At 40.2% G+C, this 8,204-nt stretch overlaps 1 pseudogene; it reads left to right on the forward strand.

Moving 5' to 3' along the window:
- The first annotated feature begins 6,729 nt into the window (after positions 1-6,729).
- LOC142427741 (transmembrane protein 33 pseudogene) lies at positions 6,730-7,600 on the forward strand (annotated as a pseudogene).
- The last annotated feature ends 604 nt before the right edge of the window (positions 7,601-8,204 follow it).

Below are 8,204 nucleotides of genomic sequence, written 5' to 3' on the forward strand. Positions count from 1 at the left end.
GACCTGCCTTACCAGTCTGGTATCCGTCTCCAGGGACTGGTCTCTCTGATCTCATGTCCCAAGTGCATGTAGTCTCACCATTCTCAATTCTTTACCGCTTGTCTGTCAGTTTGTTGTACTGGGGTGGCTCGTGTGTTTCCATGATCTGGAAGCTATGTCACTGGTACTTCAAATGTCATCATCTACAGTGGTCCTTCTTGTCTTCTAAGTTTCTTTTTGGTTTCCTCATGTATGATAGTCTTGATGTCATCCCACAACTGGTCTTTGGTCATTAGTGTTCAATGTCTCAAATATTATTCTTGAGACAGGTCCTAATTTCAAAAAGATATGCTCAAAAATCATATTTTGGCTCTTGTAGACTTATTTTCATTTTATTCCGCTTTAACTTGAACTTGAATGTGAATACTTAACAGCTTATTGTGCAGTCAGACCCTGGCCCTGTTCTGACTTATGATATTGAACTTCCCCATCATCTCTCTCCACATACATTTGATTTGGTGCCTGGGTATTCCATCCAGTGATGTCCACAGCTATGGTAGCTGTTTATGTTGTTGAAAAAAGGTATTTCCCAAGAATAAGTCATTGGTCTTGCAAAATTCTACCATTTGATCTTCAACCACATTTATATCACCAAGACCATGTTTTCCAACTTGTTGTTTCTGATTCTCACATTCCAATCATCAGTAATTATCAATGCAGCTTAATTACATATTTGATCAATTTCAAACTGAACTACATGGAGCAATTACTGCTTAATTAATTTATGAATGAATTTATTCTCCTGTTTCAGAGTTAGCATTACTGATTCAGATACTAATCTGATTATGGATCTGTCTTACTAAATAAATCTGAAAATAGTAATGTCAATATCTGTCATTGTTTTATGGAGGAATATCAACCTTATCGTGACCTTATTAATTAAAAAAATTCAATATTATTTTTAAAATTGGAGTTACAAAATCGACAGAATTTTCAGAAAGTATTTTCAAAGTCTTAAAGGAATGAAGAAGCATGAGTAACATCACTAATCTTTCAAAAATTAAGATTAGTGGGAAAGAGCCAATACCATAATGAGCTTGGAGCAAATTATCAAATTAATCCTGATTGCTGCAACCACTGTCCCAACTTGTGAAGCAACCTACTCCCATTTGGGGATGTCAACATCAAAGTGAAACAGCATCCACTTCATGCCAACACTGCTGCAGGCTGTGTCGGAGACCAAATTTGAAAGGGCCTCACCCAGGTGAGCTGATAATTACAGGGGAAGTAATAGGTAGGGTATTTTAAGAGATAAATAAATAGAAATGAAAAGAGAATATTGAGCAAGTAGAAATTCTAGGATGAGCTCAACAAAATAATTCCTATCAAACTTCTCAGTGTAATCACTGGAGCCATTACACTGTAATTGTGTTGGGACTATTAGTCTGAATAATAGTAATCATCATGTATTATGAGTGCAGCATAAAGAACAATTCTGCAGTGGTAGGAAGATGGAACAGATAAACCTGAGGAGATCTGTTCCTTCAATTCCATGATATTATGCACATGTTGTATTTTAAGAACAAAAGGTCTCAACAACTTTATTGTCAAAGAAAGAACCACCTAAGCAAATCCTAAGCAAGTGTCTTCTTCACAGCTCGACTCCTTTAATTAGAGATGATGCTTAATAGGATGAGTTCCAATATTTAAAACAGCAACACTAGAACCAAGAATGGTCTGTTTACTGTTTGTTAGTTGGAGCATATTCATCCATTTTCCTTTTTATTTTTCCTTTTTGGAAGTACTCTGCAAAAATGAGTTCATTTTGTAATGGTATGTAAGAAATCAAGAAAGGACTATAGAATGAAGCGCTCATTGAAAAATGAAAGGAATTAAGATTATTTAGTAACATATTGTATTGAAATTTTATTGAGATAATCATGGATTCACATAGAGTTATAAGAATTAATGCAGAGAGTCCTGTCTTTGCAAGACTCCACTCTGCTGGAAGGCCTGGTGGAGCGGCCCCTCTCTGAACTTCACCCTGGCCTGGGTGATATGTTGGCCACACTGGTGCTCAACTCTACCCCCTGCTTTGGACTCCCTGGCCTGTTCCCTTTCTTTAGGACATTTTGGGTGGCTGGGCCTTACTAGCCCTGTGGACTGCACTCAGGCTTCTACCTTGTTCTTCAGATTGGTCCTCTTCCTGAGGGTCATGGATAGAGCCCACAGCGTTGGTTCCCCCACAGAGATGCTGACTCTGCCCATGATGTCAAAACTACTCTCATTGCTGTGGACCACCATTCCATGACCTTTTGTAATGAACCATCTATATTTCTTTGTACAAGAGATGTAATGGAACTGTGGGGGGGGGCGGGTGGAATAATAATGCAGAGATATCTTGTGTATGTTTAACTCCAAACCACTTCTCCCATCCACAGTAATATGCTACAAAGCCATGGTACAATATCACAGGCAGAATCTGGACACTGATACAATTCGCCATTATACTTATAACTTCCCACCGAATTTGTCCTTATATGTGTGAGTATATTTAGTACCATAAAATTTTATTACACATAAATTCATTTATCTACCACATTTCCATGACCATAACATTTCCATTACTGTAAGGAGAGCTGGTATTGCCCTTTTAAAGCCACCGATATAGTCCCTGTTTCTAAAATGTTTGTCATTTCAAGAATATTATATACAATCACTATGTAAGCTTTTGGGATTGACTTTTTGCATTCATCATAATTCCCTAGAATGTATCCATATTTTATTTTTGTTTTGCTTTTTGGTTATTCTGATGCACATATATAGTGATATGTTATCAAGACCTTAGTTTAGATTTCTCTACTGGAAAGTAATATTGCATTTTTCATGTATAATTTGCTAATTGATGTATTCAATTAAATCTCTTCATGTTTTTAATCTATTTTTAATTGAACAATTTGATTATTTTTACTGTTCACTTTGAGTTTCTATATTTTCCAGAAACTATTCCTTTGTCAGATAATACTCTTTGAAAACATTTTCTCTCAAGTGTCAAGATGTCAAGTCTAAGAATTTTCTGGCTAAGCATGAATATTTTCCCCTGTTTCATGCTTCATTAAAAAGTTTCATAGTTATATGTAGACTTTGTAATCTGTTCCCCCTTTCTCCCTCACCTTCCCTCCAGAGAAATGGGTGAGGGAGACGTCGAATGGTGTAAGATATGATAAAATAACAATAATTTATAAATTATCAAGGGTTCAGGGGGAGGGGGAAGCAGGCAGGGTGGGGGGAAAATGAGGAGCTGATGCCAAGGGCTCAAGTACAAAGCAGGTGTTTTGAGACTGATGATGCAACATATGTACAAATGTGCTTGACACAATGGGTGTATGTATGGATTGTGATAAGAGTTGTATAAGCCCCTAATATTTTTATTAAAAATTTTTTTCATAGTTTCACTTTAAGGCCATGAACCATTTTGAGGTTTGTTTATGGTGGAGTTTTTTGTTTTCGTTTTATGAATAAGGTAGGAGTTTTAGGTTCTTTTTTTCCCCTTGTGCGTTTATGTCTATGATATTCAAATAATCCCATACCACTTGTTAAAAAGGCTGAACATCATCTATTTACCTGTCTATATACCGTTGTCAAAAATCAAGTTGTGATCCCGTTCAAGATGACTTAGAGAGTGAATCTCCCTCTTCAAACATCAGGGAGAAAGCATGAAGAAAGAAAATAAGGGGTGCAAACAATTGCAGAGAGCAACTCAATAGATAAGTCACCTGAGTCCTCTCGAGGGAAAAAAGAAAGTAAAGATTAGGCCCAACATGCCTAACCTTTTCTCCTGCTGGACCAAGCTCTAAATTCATGGCATGCTTGGATGGCCTCTTACCTTCCTAGCTCACACAAACTCTGTACACCTAACCCCAGACTGCCTGCGTGCAGCCTCCCCATCCCTCAGCAGGTGAGCAGCCTTCTAGGGAGAGAGTCATATGCACTGGGCTCAGACATACCTGCAACGACCCATGTCATGACCAAAGCACCAGCTGACTTGAACACCTCAAACCCCTTCTGACCCCATCCCCCAGCTAGCATCCTATTTAGATCACCTTAGTTCATCCAGAGCCATAGCATGCACTCTGAGAAGATCACGCCCCACTCCTTTCCCCTGAAGCCATCACAAAAGACAACATTTCAGTGAGGAAGGTGCATGGCTCAGCCCTCTACTCCCCATTCCCTCTCTGAGACCGTCATTTCTTAAACAGTGTTAGCCCTATCCCTTCTAACCTGGACACTAATCCAGGGCAGCTGGTGACAATTAGCCCCACTCTACCTCCCTAACTATAAGACTTCTGGTCTGTTAGCTCTAGAAGACCCACGCAACCTCCTCACCTCTAGTCAGGTGTCTGCCTAAACCTATCCTTGCCAGTCCATGTACCCAAGTAAACAGACCTACCCCCTCTAGGCACTAATCCCAATGGCTCAACTGAGCTCCATCTTTCTTGCACATTCCTGGCTCTCCAAGAATAAAGTTTGACACCCAATTTTTTCTCCCCTTTCTTAAAACAAAACTGTGTACTATTTTGTAATTCCTTGATAGTCAGTATATCCTTTCTTCCACACTTTTTAATAAAAAATATTTTTCTATCATTTCTACAATCCTAAAGTCAGCAATACTATTATCTCTCAACCAGAACTTCATTTAGAAGACACTAGGCCATTCAGAGCAATAACCCCTGAGACTATTCACCCCATATAACCCTACCCCCTGGGCTAGGGGTATATTAAAAAGTATCCAGTTTTCATCTCTTCCTGGGACATTTTTCAGAGACCACTGCCTCTTGAAAGGTGTGAGCTGCCCTTACCCCCCTGCCCCACATCCACTTAGTCCTAGACCAGTGAAGCCACTCTACTTTCCAAACTAAAATACTTCTGATCTCTTAGCTCTCTCATTCCTATGTGGCCCCTCACCTCTATTTAATTGTCAGCCTAAACCTACTCATACCAGTCCAAGCACCCTGGTAGGCAGAGCCACCTGCCTCTAGGGCTTGCTTGCAATTGCCTAATTGACTCCTGCCCTGCATATTCTTGAAATCTCCCGGGGTAGTGTATAACCTCCAGCTTCTTTTTTTCTTCCTCCTTTTAAACAAAAATCTTTTACTCTTTTTATAATTACATTTTAATTGGAATTATTCTTCCTTTTGCTTGGTTACACTATATATATATATAAATTCTACAATCCTTAAGTTAGCAATACCTTCACATCTCAAACAATACCTCCTTCAGACCACCCCAGAATATCCAGATGAACACCCTGCACCCTGGAACCATTCATGCCTTGGCTCCAATAGAAGATGCACTAAAATTGGAGTAGCATTTTCTGGGAAGATGTCAGTGAGGTAGAGGCAGCCACATTGGGAGTTTCATGAGTGATTGCTGGTTTGGGGGAGTGGAATACCAAGAGGGAGGTCCTGGACATGCAAGTGGGCCTCACCGAACCCCAGGGGTGTGTTCAGCCATGTGGACCAACCTTCCCTGTGTTGTTTATCCACCCTGCTCACCACACACATTGCCAAGCTGCTGTGGTGCATGACTGGTGACCAGGCCACATATGCCTGCACTACCCCCCACAGCTCACTGCCGGCTTTCAGCTGCTGCAGCTCATGCCCAGTTGTCTGCCCATTACGGCTCACTGCCACCTACTGCTTATTGTGGCCCGCAGGCCCTGGGCCCCAACCCACGCTGCACACAGACCCAACCAGCCTTGTCCACTGGGTCATCTGCATCGCGTGTAACAACCACTCCCAAGGATATCATAATGCCTCATAAACCACTACCCACATCAACAGTCTGCAAGAAAGCAAGAGAAACAAACCCACAATGTCTGAAGAGGATCTGAATCTAGCAACAGATATAAAAGAAGCAGACTTTGAACCACCACAGGAAGCAAGCTTCAGAATGCTGCTTAGAGTCATTCAGGATATGAGGGAATCGATGTAGAAGAAGGATGAAAAAATAGAGAGAATAGAATCCACTTTCTGAAGGGAAATACAAGACAAGAGATAAGGCAGAAGAAGTGAAGGGAACAGTAAAAGACCTTAACAACAAGCTGGAAGAGTCAGAGAATCATATCAGTGACCTCGAAGACAGTCAGGCAGAATATCAAGCAAGATAATCAAAGAAGCTGAAGAAAACCTGAGAACAATGGGCGAAGCAATGAAGATGAATAATATTCAAATAATTGAGATACCAGAGAAAGCCATGCAAAGAAAATAATAGCCAAAATAATGATGGAATTCCTGGAAGAAAACTTCCCCAGCTTCTACAACCACTATGCCATAAAGCTGGAAATCAACAAAAGACAAATTAGAAAAACAGGAGGAAGCACTTAGAGGATGAATAACATACTTCTTCAAAATGAGTGAGTATTGGCCCAAATAAGAGACAAAATTTTAAAGTTTCTAGAAACTAATGAGAATACAACATACCCAAACCTATGGGCTACAGCAAAGGCAGTTATTAGAGGATGCTTGATAGTGATAAATGCACATATGGAAAAGGAAGAGAGACTTATGGTCAATACCCTATCACAAAATGTTCAGCAATTGGAACAGAGTCAACAGAATAATCCTTCTAATAGCAAAAGAAAATAAGAGAAAGTATAAAAATCAGAGTGTAGATTAATCAGTGGGAAGACAAAAGAACCATGGAGAAAATCAACTCAGAGTGAAAGGAGAACTTCCGGGTTCTGCAACAACCTGGACCCGGCAGCTTTGGGTCGGCATTGTGGGGCTTTTCTCAGAAGCTCCACCTTGGCCCTCGCTCTTTCTGAAAGTCCAGCTGGGCTCGGGCTGTGGCGGACAGACCCGTGTGTGACTCCCCCATGGCTGAAACAGCCCCGAATGGCCCCCAAGGGGCAGGCGCAGTGCAATTTATGATGACCAATAAGCTGGACACAGCAATGTGGCTCTCTCGCTTGTTCACAGTGTACTGCTCAGCCTTGTTTGTCTTGCCGCTTCTTGGGTTGCATGAAGCGGCAAGCTTTTACCAACACGCTTTGCTGGCAAATGCTCTTACTAGTGCACTGCGGCTGCACCAGCGACTGCCGCACTTCCAGCTCAGCGGAGCGTTCCTGGCCCAGGCTTTGTTAGAGGACAGCTGCCACTACCTGCTGTATTCCCTCATCTTTGTCAACTCCTACCCAGTGACAATGAGTATATTCCCAGTCTTGTTCTCTCTGCTCAATGCTGCTACATATACTAAAAAGGTCCTTGATGCAAAGGGTTCAAATAGTTTGCCTGGGCTGAGGTCTGTCTTGGATAAACTAAGTGCTAATCAACAGAATATTCTGAAATTCATTGCTTGTAATGAAAATTTCTTGATGCCTGCTACAGTTTTTATGCTTTTTAGTGGTCAAGGAAGTTTACTCCAACCCTTTATATACTACAGATTTCTTACTCTTCGCTACTCCTCTCCGAGGAATCCCTATTGCCAGACCTTGTTATATTAATTGAGGATTGTTGTGGAGCACATCATAATGAAGCCTGCATGCCCCCTGTTTGTGCAAAGACTTTGTCTCCAGAGCATTGCCTTGATAAGCAGATTAGCACCAACAATGGCATAGTTTAATATCCAGTATGTATGTATATATATATATATATATATAAAATAAACATTAGCAGCTGGTACTTCTGCTAGCGGGTTGTAAATTCCAGGTGTTACACTCAATCCAAATTACATAACTTACATGATTTCATCATTCAAGGAAAATCATTCCCCACCACCACACAAGTTAAATCAAGCCTTTTCAGAGAAGTTTTCGAGAACATTTCTTGGGCTATGTTGTTAAAGGAAGTTTGTATCTTGTGATGAATGTACCAGATTTGATTTAGATGCGGCTGTGCCTGTATCATGAAGTACTTTTTTTTTTTTTAAGGAAAACAAAAACTCAATCTGAAAACCTACGTTTATATCTGGTATGGGTTCTTTATGGTAATATTAGTACATGCAAATTCATTATATTTTTAAGACAGTATTTTTCTTTCTGTTAATTTTGGTTGCTGATTTTAGAAGCATTTCCCAATGAACTGAATTTCAAATTGCTATTTGATTTTTTGCTGCTTTCATAAAACAGATTTATTTGGATGTAGCATTAAAAAAAGAAAGAAAGAAAGAAAATCAACTCAGTAAAAAGCTAGTTCTTCAAAAGGATTGACAGAATCGACAAACGT

This window comes from Tenrec ecaudatus, chromosome 15 (genome assembly GCF_050624435.1).
Source record: "Tenrec ecaudatus isolate mTenEca1 chromosome 15, mTenEca1.hap1, whole genome shotgun sequence".
Classification (NCBI taxonomy): Eukaryota; Metazoa; Chordata; class Mammalia; order Afrosoricida; family Tenrecidae; genus Tenrec; species Tenrec ecaudatus.